The sequence below is a fragment of the Pristis pectinata genome, chromosome 27 (genome assembly GCF_009764475.1).
Source record: "Pristis pectinata isolate sPriPec2 chromosome 27, sPriPec2.1.pri, whole genome shotgun sequence".
NCBI lineage: Eukaryota > Metazoa > Chordata > Chondrichthyes > Rhinopristiformes > Pristidae > Pristis > Pristis pectinata.
The window spans coordinates 7,795,572-7,811,779 of record NC_067431.1 but is presented as its reverse complement, the minus strand read 5'-3'; the positions used below and the strand labels follow the sequence as shown (position 1 = coordinate 7,811,779).

The 16,208-nt window shown below is 42.1% G+C and overlaps 1 protein-coding gene across 1 annotated transcript in view; it reads left to right on the top strand.

Annotated features, from left to right (window-relative positions):
- robo3 (roundabout, axon guidance receptor, homolog 3 (Drosophila)) overlaps positions 1-16,208 on the top strand; it is a 483,277-nt gene that overhangs the window by 320,641 nt on the left and 146,428 nt on the right.

Genomic DNA, 16,208 nt, shown 5'->3' with positions numbered 1-16,208 from the left:
CTCCATCCTGGCCAGCACTTATTTCTCAACTAACGTTGAATTTATAATATCTTGTCTCAGATTCAGATTAGTTGATTGTCATATACACCAGGGTGCAATGAGGTTCTTTGTTTGCATGAAGCTCACTGAGTAAATGGTTTACATGGTAATAATAAATACAGCAATAAATACAGTGACGTGCAAAACAACAGAATGGTGCAAACATAGTCGTGCAATCTGAAGGAGTGAAAAAAGAAATACTGAAGTGACAATGATGGAATTAGTAACGAAGGTAGAATTAAGGGTTGCAGAATGTGGCAGCACCACCGCGAAGGGGATGTGAAAGAGGCAATTGGTTTAGGGCCAGATTCCTGCTTGTGAGAAGTTGCCCCACACAAAGTGACTGACACATTTCCTAAGTTATGAGTGTGCCAGTTCTTGATAAAGTTTTACTTGCCTTTAAAGTGCTTTGCAACATTCTGGGAAAGTACTTTATATAAATGCAAAGTTTTCTGTTTCTCAGATTCATATTAGTTAATGGTGTCATCAGTTGAACAGCAGAAGAGCTCTTTCCTCCACAGATACCTGGAAGACTCTTTGGTCATCACTAGTACCACCACTGACAGTCTCAGTTTAAGTCAAGTAAATTGCACGGTGCTACTCATCTTGAAACGGACCTGTAGCTGGGTGGTGCACTGCCACAGCTCGTAGAGCTGTTGCCTCGACTCCAGTGACTTAGTTTCAATCTTCACCTCTACTGCTGCTTATGTGGAGTTTGCACATCCTCCCTGTGACTTCATGGGATTCCTCCGGTTTCGTTCCACATCCCAAAAATGTGCAGAGTGGTAGGTTAATTGGTCACTGTAAATCACCCTTAGTATGTAGGTGAGTGGCAGAATCTGAGGGGAGGAGTTGTGGATTAATGAGAATGTGAGGGAGATAAAATGGGTTAGGGTAGGCTGGAGTAAAAATGGACGCTTGATGATCAGTGCAGACTCAGCGGATCAAAGGGCCTGTTTCCTTGCTGTATCACACCATAACTCTATGAGACCCATAAGCATAGTCTGTACTATGAAAGGAACCTGCTTCTGATCCAGGAGTATTCCCTAAAGCCCCCTTATGACCAATTAGTCTCATCAATGGCCATGTTTCTGGCAAGAATCACGGGATGCAGAATGGGTGGTGACCATCAACAGATGGAGTTCGTTTATAGTCTGCAAACCCTACTTGTTTACTGCAATTAGCTTCTTGTTTACTCTGTGCACTGGAGTATGCCTAGTTTCCCTCTAACCTCTGTCAGAGCAGCAACAGATGTTACAATCGCTGTAAATTCTGACCTTAACTTCTATCGCCTGACCTTAGCTGTCAACTTTTGGTGACACTCCCCCTCTCTATGCCAGGTTTCCCAATGTCCAACCCTAGTTTGCTTGCATACAGCTAGATCCACATAATTTTTGGTGTGGGCACTTCTAATTTTGTGGAATTTCCAACTGGTATTTAAAGAGCAATACTATTAGGTATCTGATTCAAGGACTGGGTGGGATGTGCAGTGGTGCAGAGCTGTGAACAGCTACACTGTGGAAGCCATGTTAAAGATTTAATCTCTCCCCTAAGTCACACTATTTGAGATAAAAGTTACACTCAGCCACTTGAGGACCAGGGGCACAATGGTTCAGTTTCCAGGTTGAGGTAAACTTGAAACACATTCCTTTACTGATGCTTTTGTGCTCCAGGTTTAAAGACTGCAAGCATCCATTGCCTCAGAGTGATACTATAATTCATTTGAGCCAGCTTACTGAATTGAAAACAACAACAACTTGCTTTTATATAGCAACCTTGACAAACATTACATTATTGCGATGGGGTCCACATAGTAATGCAGATGGCACCCAGAGCACCAGATAAAATTTGTATTTTTTTTACCTTTTCTTCCCATCAAAGATGAATTGATGGGCGTGATCAGTAAAATAACAAATAGATGACCCACCTAGCCTTCATCCTGAGATCCCTACCATTATAGAAATCAGTCTCTAGCCAATTTGACTCACTGCACAATGTAAAAAAATCGCTGAGTACACTAGATACAGCAAAGTCTATCCGACCAGACAACATCTCAGTTATAATACTGAAGACTTGCACTCCAGAACTATCTATGCCTCTAGCTAACCTGTTCCAGTATAGTTACACAAGAACACAAGAAAATAGGAGCAGGGGTACACCAGCAGGATCCTCAAACCTGCCCCACCATTTAATATGATTATGGCTGATCTATACTGGTCTCAACTCCTCTTCTGTGCCAGTACCCCAAAACCCTCAATTCCTTGATCTTTCAAATATTCTTCAATCTCCCCTTAAAGTTATCTAGCAATCTGGCCTCCACCACCCTCGAGGGCAGAGAATTTCAGGGAGTCTGAGAGAAGAAATTTCTACACACCCCAGTTTTAAATGACCGGCTGCATATTTTGTAGCTAAGTCCTCTTGTTTGAAAATCTCCCACTCGTGAAAATATCCCGACGTCTACCCTGTTAAATCCCCTCAGGATCTTATATGTTTGAGTTAGGTCACCCTTCAGTCTTTTAAGCTCCAAGGAATACAGATCCAAACTGTCTGGCCTTTCTTGATAGGATAAGCCTCCCATCCCAGGAGTTAGCCGTAAATCTCCTGGTGATGCCAGTTACAATCCTGACATCTCCCTGACAATGTACCTGGAAAAGGGACATATCTAAGAAATTACCCAAACATATCCCTTTACAAATGATAAATCCAATCTGGTTAATTATTGCCCAATAAGTTTCCTCTCAATCATTTGCAAATGACTCATTCCCAGCACCCCGAGGCCTTTCCACCATCTACAATGCACAAGTGAGGAGTGTGATGCAATAATGTCTACCTGCCTGGAAGAGTGCAGCACTGGCTCTCAGGAAGCTCTGCCTCATCCAGCAGCAAGCTTGACTGGCATCCCAACAACCACCTAATTCCCTCCATCGCGTACAGTAGCTGCAGTGTTTGCCATTTACAAATGCACTCACCCAGGTTACTCTGACAGGACCTCTACCACTAAGAAAGACAAGGGCAGCAAAGCACTTGGGAACACCACAACCTGAAAATTCCACTTCAAGCTGCCCACCATTCCCACTCGGGAATGTTTAGCTGATGTTTCATCATTGCTGGCTCTAAATCCTGGAATTCCCTACCCAATCCACTGTTAGGTACACCTTCACCAAAGGCGTACCAGAATTCAAGAAGTTAGCTCACCATCACCTTCTCAAAGGCAATGAAGGATGGTCAATCAATGCTGGCCTTGCCAACAGTGGCCAGATCCAATTTAGGTTGTGATCAGCAGATCCCTAACATGATAAGCTCTCAACCTTACATGTGTCCTCCTGAATGGGGATGTCATTTCACCAAATAGAGTGTTGCCAGGGGACAGAGCCTTGAAGATACCAATACAAAGAATATAACAGCTTTAATGTAAACATCTCTGTCATGGGCATGGAGAACACTGGATTTCTTCTTGATATGGGAACCCACAACAGAGCCTAAAGGAACCACAGTCCAAATTATAAATGCCAACTGTTATGATTAAAAGTTTTTGAACATATCATCAAACATGTATTCATATCAAGAAGGAAATGTCAAAGTCTTAAAAAAATGGCTAGTTTTGACGTCCACTATTTTGTTGGACACTGGCCTGGGTTACTTATTTACATTTAGGGAGTTGAGTCAGCCTTAATCCCTGATGGCCACGAGTAGGCTGTATGAATTATGAATTCTCTAACTTCTGGTAACCCCTCCCCCTTCCTTCCCCACCTTCTTCCCCCCTTTTGCCTTCCCTCATTCCTGTGGCCCCTCATCCCTTCTCTTTCCCCTCCCCTGCCCTCACGACCTGCCCATTTATTCCCCACCTCCTTCCCTTTATTCCATGGTCTACTGTCCTCCTACCGGATTCCTTCTTCTTCAGCCCTTTGCTTCTTCTACCTGTCACCTCTCAGCTTCTTACATCACTCTCTTTCATCCTCCCTCTCCCCCACCCACCTACCTTCCCCCTCTCACCTGGACTCACCTATCACCTGCCAGCCTGTGCTCCTCCCCCAACCTTCCTATTCCAGCTTCTGCCCTCTTCCTTTCCAGTCCTGATGAAGGGTCTCGACCCGAAACGTCGACTATTTATTTCCCTCCATAGATGCTGCCTGACCTGCTGAGTTCCTCGAGCATTTTGCGTGTGTCGAATTAGGGGCAATATTGGTTTTTCACATGGCAGGAGTTGGCATTCCATTGAAGTCAGTGGAGGGTGGTATTGAACAGAGAATAAAACCAATATTTCATTTCGTTCTGTGGGTTTTCATCAGGGTGGTGTGAGGGTTCACTTAGTATTGGCCCCATAACCCTGAATGTAAACAAGCATTGCAACATTTGATAGATGCCTTGCTATGGAGAAAGAGCTGGATTCTAGGATTAATTGGTTGCCTCTGTCAAACAGGGAGGACAGTCATAGTGGACTGAATGGGCTTATTATGTGTCCATCCTTCAGTGATGTCAAAAAAATTGATAAAAACAGAATCTGTTTTAAAAGGAAGAAAAGGTTCCCTTCCCCCACACGGTGCAGCTGGGCACCACATAGCACTGTGCACTGTTGATTTATGTGTCGTTGTTTTTAATTGGCTGCCTCCTCTCTGTAAAAGGGGTTAATAGGTTCACAAACAACATGTCCCAAGTGGATTGTGCTTTTTTCCAGCTAACAACACCTAGTTTCATTCAGCTAGACCAGGTACACAAATAGGCATCACTGGGGGAGTTGGAGTGTGTGCAATCCCTGGCTGGTATTCTACAGCTTGGAGGATCCATTCCTTTGGAGTAATTTCCCTTGAAGGAAGGAAGGTGATGTAATTGTCTTTCACATCCCCTGCAAATAACATGTGTTAATCAAGAAAACATGTGTTTCTTTTTCCCTTAAAATAGTTTCTGTGACCCTGTTCTGTAGTTGACTGAAGTGATTTGCAATCATAACATTCACTCCTTTGACAATGACTTTAGATATCTGAGATGTGACATTACAGAAGTATACGGGAGCAATGGAATTGAAAAGTTAAGACATGATGAAATTGCAAGATAGTTTCGCACCAATAAAGTGCAAAATCAGAATGATAGTTAGATGTTCTCCCCTAGAGCCTGATCAACAAATGGAACAGAGTGTCCAGGTGAAATAATGGAAGCACTTAAAATTAATATGATGCTGCTATATGAGGAAACTGAAGATCCTAGCAGATGATTGAGTTTAGTTATACTGAGTAGTCTCTCTCAAGTAGTCTTTCAAATAGATAAATATCTATTTATTTGAAAGATTGGCAAATTGAGAGTTATGGAGAACCGACATAGAAGAGGAGGTGAGGCCAGTATAGATCAGCCATGATCATAATGAATAGCAGGACAGGCTAATGGGGCCTAGTGGCCTACTCTTGCTCTTATGTTCTTGTGTACGTGTGATGCTGTGATTATCCTTGGTAAGCATTTGTCATATTGCTTTCCTAAAAATGATACCTGCATCCTTGTAGCTCAGTTTTAATCACTCTCTGCTCTGTGCTGACCACAGCCAGGTGCAGTTAGACCTTCAAATACACCACCAAGCTAGTTTGAGGAAAGTTAACTAGGCCCCCGCTCCTGGTTACTATCCTGTTACCCAAACCCCTTGTGTGGATGTTGGGTGAGCACAGGATCAGTGTGATGGCATCTCCTGGGTGAACAGCCACCAGAACTCCCCTTCCAAGCTCAATCTTGAAAAATGGTCACCTTTTGCGTCACTGAAGGATAAGCAGCTCTTGTAGAAGAATAAGAGTTGAAAGAATTGTCTGAGTAGACTGTTCCAGGAACTATCTCAGATATGCAACTATGCAATGACATTATTCCTTTTAAGTACCCCTTTTTAATCATTTAAGAACTTCCTCCCTAAACCTCTCTGTCTCTCTATATCTGTTTCCCTTAAGACACTACTTAAGACCAACTTTTGTCTTTTAATATCTCCTTATATGGCTGAATGTAAGATTTTTTTCTTGGGGAAGTTCACCATAATCAAGGTGCCCTCATTATTAAGGTCCTGCATTTTTAAATGCAGGAACATAAGATGTTTACACATGACAGAGACCACTTTGTACAAATAATTCATTCAGGCAGAATGGTAAAATGGTGTTGTGCTCTTGACAAGTGGCTCTAAATCCAGAGTAGAGGAAATTTCAGCATTTTCTGAGTGTCAGGAAATTCCTCTCCCCATTTCATGGGATTTTCATTCCATCAAGTGTCAGATTCCCCCAAATAATGTTAAAAGGAGTACAAAAGACAAAATTCATCTGCATTAAGATTTTCAACCTCACTGGTCTGAAATGTTCTTAGTTACACATAGAGAAAGATTTAAAAGGGACGTGACGGGCAACTTTTTCACACAGAGGGTGGTGGGTATATGGAACGAGCAGCCAGAGGAAGTGGTAGAGGCAGGTATAGTTACAATGTTTAAAAGATACTTAGACAGATACATGAATAGGCAAGGTTTGGAGGGATATGGGCCAACCTCATGCAAATGGGACTAGCTCAGGTAGACAATTTGGTCAGCATGGACCAGTTGGGGCATAGAGTCAAACAGCATGGAAACAGGCCCTTCAGCCCAACTTGTCTACACTGACTGTGTTGTCCATTGAGCTAGTCCCATTTGCTCGCGTTTGGCCCATAGCCTTCTAAACCTCTCCCATCCATGTACTTATCAAGATGGCTTTTAAATGCCGCTAATGTGCCCACCTCAACCACTACTTCTGACAGCTCATTCCAAATACGCATCACTCTATGCATGAAAAAGCTGCCTTTGATGTCCCTTTTAAATCTCTTGCCTCTTATCTTAAACCTATAGTCAATTGTTTTTTAGCACCCCCTGCATGGTAAAAAGACTATGTGCTTTCACCCTGTCTATGCCCCTCATGATCTCATATACTGTACCTCCATCAGGTCACCCCTCAACCTCCTACATTGTAGGGAATAAAGTCCTAGTCTACGCAACCTCTCTTTGTAACTCCGGCCCCTAAGTCCAGGCAACATCCTGGTACATTTTTTCTGCACTCTTTCCAGTTTAATAACATCTTTCCCATAACAGAGTGACCAAAACTGTACACAATACTCCCAGTGCGGCCTTAAATAACTAGAGCTTAATTTCCCAACTCCTATACTCAGTGTCCTGATTGATGAAGGCCACCATGCCAAGCACATTCTTCGCCACACTGTCTACCTATGATGACACTTTCAGCGAACTCCTCAGTCCCTGTGTTCCATAACACTTCCCAGGTCCCTACCATTCACTCTGTAAGTCCTACCCTGGTTTGATCACCCAAAATTTTATTACCCCTGTTCCTCCTGAAATGATGCTATTTAAAGGCACAAAATTCAACCGTGTTCTTTGTCCTCACAGAGACTGTGTCCTCATGAGTTCCAGTGACTTAGAATGCAACCTCACAGGTGTACCCAGACTGCTTTCCCTAAGAGGTCAGGTTCACGGTCACTCCCAGCCTTTGGATCATTCTGGGTGCTGCTGCTTATTTCTGCAACGTCTCACTGTTTGCCATTCACTGCGTCTTTATAGAAGATATTCCATACAGAAGGAGAAGTTTCCCCTACCTTTCATTAAGCCCAAAGGAGAAGACAAAATGAGTATGGGTACTTGCCTGAATTGTAGGCTTCCCCAAAGTGCAAGCAGTCACAGACTGATTCATGTCCTTACGGAGACTCCCTGGAACCTCCTGCCAGCAGCACCTGACTGAGGCTCTGGAGGGTTTCCATGGTTCCCTTGTACAGACAATGCGGCTCATGTGAACAGACTTCCCAGTCTGCTTGGGTAACACTGACCTCTTGGGAGTATTCTCCCATAACCCTCACATCACTGCAGCAGCCTTCTGTTTAGTAGCAACATTCCTCTGTGGCAGAAGAAGTGCTGCTTGCATTGTGGTGCACGCTTATAAGGTGGGAGCTCGGGGAGCTGCCTGTTCACGTGGACATCAGAACAAGCAAGAAGAAACGGAAAGCAGCAGCTGGATGAGAAAAGCACGGAGAAAATAAAATAAGAGGCCAGCAAGTTTTGCTGTTACTGTCTACTGCCTGGATCTGCAATAAGTGCACTAGACACTGCCTTGCCAGAGTAGGACTCCTGAGCCAACCATGCTGTGCAGTAGATGTATATACTCATAGAGTCATGCAGCACAGAAACATCCTGTCCATGCCAACCATCAAGTGCTCATCTATACTAATCCTATGTGCCAGCTATTGGTCTGTATTCTTCTATTATGTACAGTCATGTGGTCTGAGAACGTAATGATGTCAACATGATGTAAGCACCATGTGCGGTGTGAGTTCTTCGCTGTTTGAGTTAAGATGAATGCTGTTGATCAAAATTCCTGTTGTCCTGCAGTTGCATTTGCAGTTGTATTTCACATGGAATTGACCTATGGGACAGAAGGCTGTCACATGGACAATGTGGCTTTGAAGAATTGGCTGCAAAGATTGCACCTGCAGGGCTTCATGCTGAGAATTGCAAGAATCGATTGGGAACATCGTGCAGAAATCGGCCATGCTGGTGTCAGTGTGGTATTACACAGGAAAACCCATTCTCCAACTCTACAACTGTAGGCATCTTCCACAAAGTATTAAGATAATTGGCAAACCTTCAACGCCAAAAAAATGTGGAGCAATTTCTCAGTCGTGTTGTCTTAACCAAAGCATCTCTGTTCTCAACCAAGCTGAAACATAATTATACTGAACGTTATCTGCATGTAAACACGAGCAATGTGTAAAAATGTGAAACAGTATCATTTTGTTATTCCTTTCAGTTTTCAAAGATGTGGTGCTGGGCTGAGGCTACCCATAGGTTCATTTCTCACAGGATCTTAGACCTGGCAAAGTGTTTCATCCCATCAGTAGTTTCCTTTAAACCTAGTTTTTTGAAATGAAACAATAGTGTGTTAATCTGCCACACTGGCTTCTAAAATGCATAATCTGTTTAAAGAGGTGATTTGGTATTAAAAATTGGCTGCGTCCTTAATGCAGGAGTTTGTTTATGTAAACCTAGATCACCTAGATCTATTTGCCTGCAGCTCAGTAGGGATGTGATAGCAGGTCAAATTTGAGTAACAATTGCCAAGCGCCCCTCAGGAAGAGGCATCCAGGGTCTTCCAGCCAGAAATTCTAATTCTGGTGGAAATGTAAAAGAAAGATCTTATTGGAAATTAGTTAGCGAGTGTTGCTGTAATTAATTAGTGAGTGTTCATGGTACTGATGTTATAGTTAGTGAGTGACAATGGAGTTGATTCTGGAATTAGGTACGGTGTGACCCTGGAGCTAATTAATGAGAGATCCTAAAATTAATTAACAAGTAATGGTGGAGTTGTTGGTGGAATTAATTACCGAGTGATGATGGTATGAAACTAGAGTTAATTAGTAGTGATGCTGGAGTTAAGTTGCGAGTGAAGTTGGAGTTAATGTTAAACTTAATTAGTGAGTGAGATGGAATTAATTAATGAATAATAGTGGAGTTAATTAGCAAGTGATGCTGGTTAACTAGTGAGTGATGCTGGGGTTGATGTTGGTGTTAATTTGTGAGTGATAATGGGGTTATTGTCAGTGTTAATTCATGAGTGATGCTGGTACTAATTAGTGAGTGATGATGGTTGTTAGTTTTAATCAGTGAATGATGCTGAAGTTAATTAGTGATTAATGCTGGAGTTGATGCTGGAATCACTTAACCAGTGATGGTGAGGTTATTATCAGTGTTAATTAACAAGTGAAGGTGGAGCTAATTAGCAAATGATGCTGTAGTTCATTAGTGAGTGATGCTGGAGTTAATTAATGAGTGATGATGGAATTATTATCTGTTCTAACTAACAAGTGATACTGGTGTTCACTAAAGAGTGATGCTGGAGCTAATGAGTGAATTATGGTGAAGTTGATATTGGCATTAATTAACGAGATATGATGGAGTTATTCTCGGTGTTATTAGTGAGTAATGAGTTAATTAAAGAGTGATGTAGGAGTTAACTGAAGAATGATGCTGGGGTTAATCAGTGAGTGATGCTGGGGCTGATGCTGGAGTTTATTGATGAGTCATACTGGAGTTAATATTATGATAATTACCAAGTGGACTGGAGTTACAAACACAAATCTTTCTGCTACAATCCAGTTAAATTAAATAGACCCTTTAATAATCTCAGCATCCTCTTGCTAGTCCTGTGCCTGTTTAACTCATTCAATTGATGTATTCTAGTTTAAAGGGTATTTATCTTTGTATGGACCTCAGAATCTTCCAACTGATTGTTTCACCTCAGGTTAGTCCCTGACTCATACAGCATCAAACAGAAGCCCTCAGTAATCAATTGCCCAATCAAGTATTTTCACAGTTCAGGAGAACTGAGACTGGGTGAATTAGCTGACTAGTTAGCTCAGGAATTATTAGAAAGGGCACCAGAGTTGGCATTAGCTCCAGAGCAAAGACAAGGAAAATTGATCAAACTTCCTCTATCTGAGTGCTGACCATACCTTTCCGTCAATAGCTGTGTACAGACAAGGAGTGGAGATAGACCTGAGCTTGAATGTGATACCTCTGTGCCTGGGCATCCTACATCCTACATGATAGGTGCCCACCTGGTGGTTAGATAGTGAGGCTAAGCATTCCAGAGTGAGATACTGTGATTAGGAAATTGGGCATTAAATGAGGAGGTAAACATCATGGGGCTTGATATGACCACAGGTATTAGGACAATGTGTGAGGCTGAAAGATTTCAAAAGGAGTGCATTTATCCAGCTGTTATATTTGTACCAGGGGTTCTTGACAATACATTAGGTGCTTTGAAAAAGACTTTTTTCAGTTTAATTTCATATCAAGAGTGATCCCAAGTTGAAAGTGATTGTGGGTGGTCCAAGGCTGGGCTTATTACGAAATCACTGGTACAGTGTAACCAGTAATAATATTCTCTTCATCAAGACAGTGGTAAGTAATTGGTCACAGGTTGCAAGAGAGATTGAACTCTGTGTAATCATCAGTGAATATCCCCACATCTGAACATTTGGCCCGATAATGCAAGGGACTTCATTTATGAAGTATCTAAAGATGTTGGGACTAGAACACTGAGGAACACCAACAAATTATGACCTCTCTAGACATAATTAACTGCCAGCAACTGCAGCTATTGCCCTTTATTTTCTCTGCTGCACTTATTCACACATAGCTTTGAAGTATATAGCCCAGTGTGATGTGTATTCAGATACAATAATAGGCTCAAGGGAGAGAATGTAGATCAGTAATCTAATTGAGGGGTTCACTGGTCATTTATTAATGTCATCAGAACCCCTAAACAACATTAGAGTCCTGAAATTAACTCAGGACATTGATTCTCATTTGATAATTATATTGTAAAGATGTGTACTCTGTTTGATACAAGCTTCCTTAAATAATTCTGAAATGTCAATGAAAAGTTTGCTGGCAGTTCACAGTTCAAGCATATTGAGAGACCAATAACTCCAATAGAATTTATATATATTCTTCAAGAAATAACTTGTGGTAAAACAGTCTATAGTGCACTGTTGTCTAATGGGAAACATTGCATTTAATAGACAGAAGAGGTTATTGACTGGGTAAGTGTATAACTGACTGGGGATGAGTTTGATATGAAGTGTGGTGATTTATGGCTGCGAAACATGGACACTGAGGATGGAGGCTGTCAAGCTTCCAGATATCCGAGAAGTGCGAGTGATCCAAAGCTAGTTTAAAAGATATTTGTAAATGCAGAGAGAGAGCGAAAGGAGGTGGAGTAGTTGATGTAATCTACAGAGACTTCAGTAAGGTCTTTGACTATGTCCCACATTGGAGTCTGGTTCAGAAGGTAAGAGCCCATTTGGTAAATTGGTATCAAGTTTGGCTTGATGATAGGAAGCAGAGGGTGATGGTCAAGGATTACTTTTGAGATTGGAAGCTTGTGAACTGTGGTAAACCACAGGGATCAGTGCTGGGACTCTTCCTTTTTATTTTATATATACTAAATATCTAGATGTGAATGTACATCCTGTGATCAGTAAATTTCCAGATGGCATATAAATTGGTGGTATTGTTGATAGTGAGAAGGACATTGATGAACTGGTAAGGTGTTCAAAGCAGTGGCATATGGAATTTAATCCTGAAAAATGTGAGGAGGTGAATTTTGGAAGAACTGGTGAGGCTAGGATATAACTAGTTTAGGTTTTGCAGCTTTATAAAACTCTGGTTAGGCCACATCTGGAGAATTGCACTCAATTCTGGCTGCTGCTTTATATGAAGGACGTGGAGGCTTTGGAGAGGGTGTAGGAGAGGTTTACCAGGGTGCTGCCTGGATTAGAGGGTATGTGCTATGAGGAGAGATTGGACAAACTTGGGTTGTTTTCTCTGGAGTGGCAGAGGCTGAGGGGAAACCTGATAGAAGTTTATAAGATTATGAGAGGCATAGATACAGCCGGTATCCTTTTCCCTGGGCCAAAATGCCTAATACTAGAGGGCATGCATTTAAAGTGAGAGGGGGTAAATTTAAAGGAGATGTGTGGGGCAAGTTTTTTAGACAGAGAGTGGTGGGTGCCTGGCTTGGACGCAGATTCGATGGAGGTGTTTAAGCGACTCTTAGATAGGCACATGAATATGCAGAGAATGGAGGGATATTGACACCATGTAGGCAGAAGGGATTAGTTTAGTTAGGCTTTTAACTGCTAGTTTAATTAGTTTGGCACAATATCATGGGCCAAAGGGCCTGTTCCTGCTCTGTACCATTCTATGTTCTATATATGCAAAATGAAAATCAAAATCTGCAGATGTTGGAAATCTGAAATAAAAACTGAAAATCTTCAACCCGAAAGATTAGCTCTGTTTTACCTTCCACAGATTTGGCCTAACCTACTGAGCATCTCCAGCAATTTCTGCTTTTGTTTAGGACGTACAAAATAAATGATAGGACCCATGTAAGTACTGAGAAACAGAGGGACCATGCTGTACATATCCAACAATCCCTGGAGGCAGCAGTGCAGGCAGTAAGATGGTTAAGACGGCATAGGGGATGCTTACCCTCCTTAGCTGGGGTATTGAATATAAGAAAAGTGAGGCTGTGCTACAGCTTTATAAAACATTGTTTAGGCTACAGCTGGAGAACTGTGTGCAGTTCTGATTGCCAATCGATACAGGAAGGAGAAGATTGCACTGGAGAGGGTGCAGAGGAGATTCACCAGGGTGTTGCCTGGGATGGAGTGTTTCAATAATGAAACTGGATAGGCTGTGTTTGTTTTCCTTGGAGCAGAGAAAGCTGAGGGAAGATCTGACTGAATTATGGAAAATGTGGATCTCTGAGGAAAGTCAAAGCCCTGGGTGGAGGAGTTGGATCTTGGGATGTCTGATTTTTTTCCTTTCTCCTTGTGTAGCTCACTCCCAGAGTGAGGGTGGGGACTTGATTCTCAATGAAGCGTGGGGTGGGTTGTCACTGGGAGGGACCTGTCCACACATTTGTGCAAGCAGAGGACTTTGGAGAGGAACGGGGATTTGGGGACAGATATCCACTCATATAAAACTAAAGCCCCATCGCCCAACTGCGTCCAAGGTCGACCAAATCCCACTCATAATCACTCTCGGGACATCCCTTTAGAACTGAGATGAGGATTTTCTTCAGCCAGTGGGTGGTGAGTCTGTGGAATTCGTTGCCACAGAGGGCTGCGGAGGCCAAAGTCATTGGGTGTATTTAAGGCAGAGATTGATAGGTTCTTGAATGGTAGGGGGAAAAGGGTTACAGAGGGAAGATGGGAGAATGGGGCTGAAAACAATATCAGCCAAATGTGCCTAATTCTGCTCCTATATCTTACGGTCTTACCTTATGGCCTGAAATTATGAGGAGCGTAGATAGGGTTGAGAGACACCCTTTGCAGAGATGTCAATGTTAGAGAGCATAGATTTAAAGGAGGGGTTGGAAATTTAGAGGGATCTGGAATGTACTTCCTGATTGGGAGATGGTGGCAGGTATGTTCTTTATGAAGTATTTATAGGAACACTTGAACACCATGGCACAATAGTTACAGGGGCTCCCTGGGACACAAATGACCTGACTTATGAAAATCTGACTTAATGTAAATTCTCCCATACACTTTTAAAGCATTTTTAAGCTAATAATAATAGTGAAATGTTCATCATATTCATTAATGACTGGATACAGGATATATTCCATTAGTTTAATTATGGGTTTATTCAATGAAATGAAAAAATTATAACAAGTGTATGTGGAGCATTAATATATGGGTTACTATAGAAAATGGTGTTTCTGACTTGTGAAGAAATCGGCTTACAGACGCCTCTCAGGAATGGAACCCTTACGTAACTCAGGGACTGGCCTGTACTTGATGGCTATCAAGGATATAGTGGGTTGAAGGGCCTGCTTCTCTGCTGTACCATTCTAATCTAATCATAGCCCTGATCTTGCTTCCCACATTTTTGGTGAAGGATGCCCCATTCCCAGTGACACTCTAATCTTTGTCTTAGTGTGTTCGTCTGCAAACTATCAATAGATTTGTGTGTGTGTGTGTATATATATATATATATATATATGTGTGTGTGTGTGTGTGTGTGTGTGTGTGTGTGTGTGTGTGTGTGTGTGTGTGTGTGTCGATATGGGTGGTGAGCAAGTGTGGGTATGTTTGTGTGTGTGTGTATCCATGTGTTTCTGAGTGCATACATGTGTCTCCACCCATATATGTGTGAAGTGTGTGTTCATTTATTTGTATCCAGATTTGTATCTGTATGTGTGTGTTTGTACAGGCATATGTGTATCTGTGTATGTGCATTTGTGTGTGTGTGTGTGTGCATTTGTGCTCATGTGCATGTGTCTATTTGCACAAGTGTGTTTGTACTTGTGTGCATTTGTGTATTTGTGTGTGTTTGTACCCATGTGTTTGTCTATATATGTGTGTGTATTTTTATGTAATTGCGTGTATGTATGTATATGTTGTATACTCGTGTGGTGTGCGGGAGTGGGTGTACACTTGGAGACATTCTTCTTCACTTTCACCTGCCTCTGCTGCCTCTGGTTGTGCTGTTGGAAAGAAAGGAGATTGCAAACTGTTCATGATAAGTATTTGCGGGCATAAAACGTCAGCAAAGTGGAGAGCAGTCTGGATGATGCAGCAATTCCAACATTAGCTATCTTCCCTCCTTCCAACAAGGCCACAAAATAATTGATAATCCTGCTGTCCCCAGTGCATTTCCAGAGCTCCCAAGGGAGATATTGAGAATACGTCTTGTGGATCTAATTAATTGCTGTATTCCGAGGCTGCTGTAATATATGCTGGTTGGGAGCCATGAGTCCACTTTAGCTTTCTGAATGTTTTTTTGACTGACTGCAGGGTTAGATGTTACTTTAGGTAATGGGCATATCTCCTATCCATCTGCCTGGGAATATTCATTAATTCAGATCAGTGGAAACCAAATTGAATTACTAAAGGAGGGAAAAATGAGCTGCTGTAATTTGGTGTAGTTTCAGGCAGGAACTAATGCGTCCATAGATCAAGGGTGATGTGGGCCATTACAAGCATTAATGGAACTGCTTGGGACTGAATAAATACAGGATTTACTTAGCAGATGCTGATTGGGCTCTTTTTAGTCAGATCATGTTGTTAGAATGTAATTGTTACTTTTTATATATTGTGGCTGTGGCAGTTCTACTGGAGTGTGCAGGCTATTGTATAGAAAGTGCCACTAGTAAGACAGTTGTGGTGATATCTAGGGGACATGACTGGTTGGTTTGTGTATGCCATTGGTTTTGCATGACATATGAAAGGCAAGAGTTTTAGTAATCAAGCAAGGTGATTGGACTTACTTATCCATGCATCGTCGACACATACCTGCCTTCTTTCTGGTCCATTTGGTCTTCTGGAGCACATTAATTCTGATTTGAATCTGTTCTGTCAGTTTCAACTGTCTTCCTCTATCAAGCTATTACCACAGCATTACTCCCCATCACTCTGATTGTGAGTGCCCTTATATTAAATTGTATTTGTGGGGACGGGAAGCTGTCATAATGAATTATTTACCAAAGTTAGTCACGAGCATGGTATAGGCTACCATGTATGTGTACCCAAGTGGCAACAGTCAACAGTGCTTGGGCTGTCCATGAGGCGTGACCCCTTGTGTTTCTTTCCAAGAGCACAGGAACATA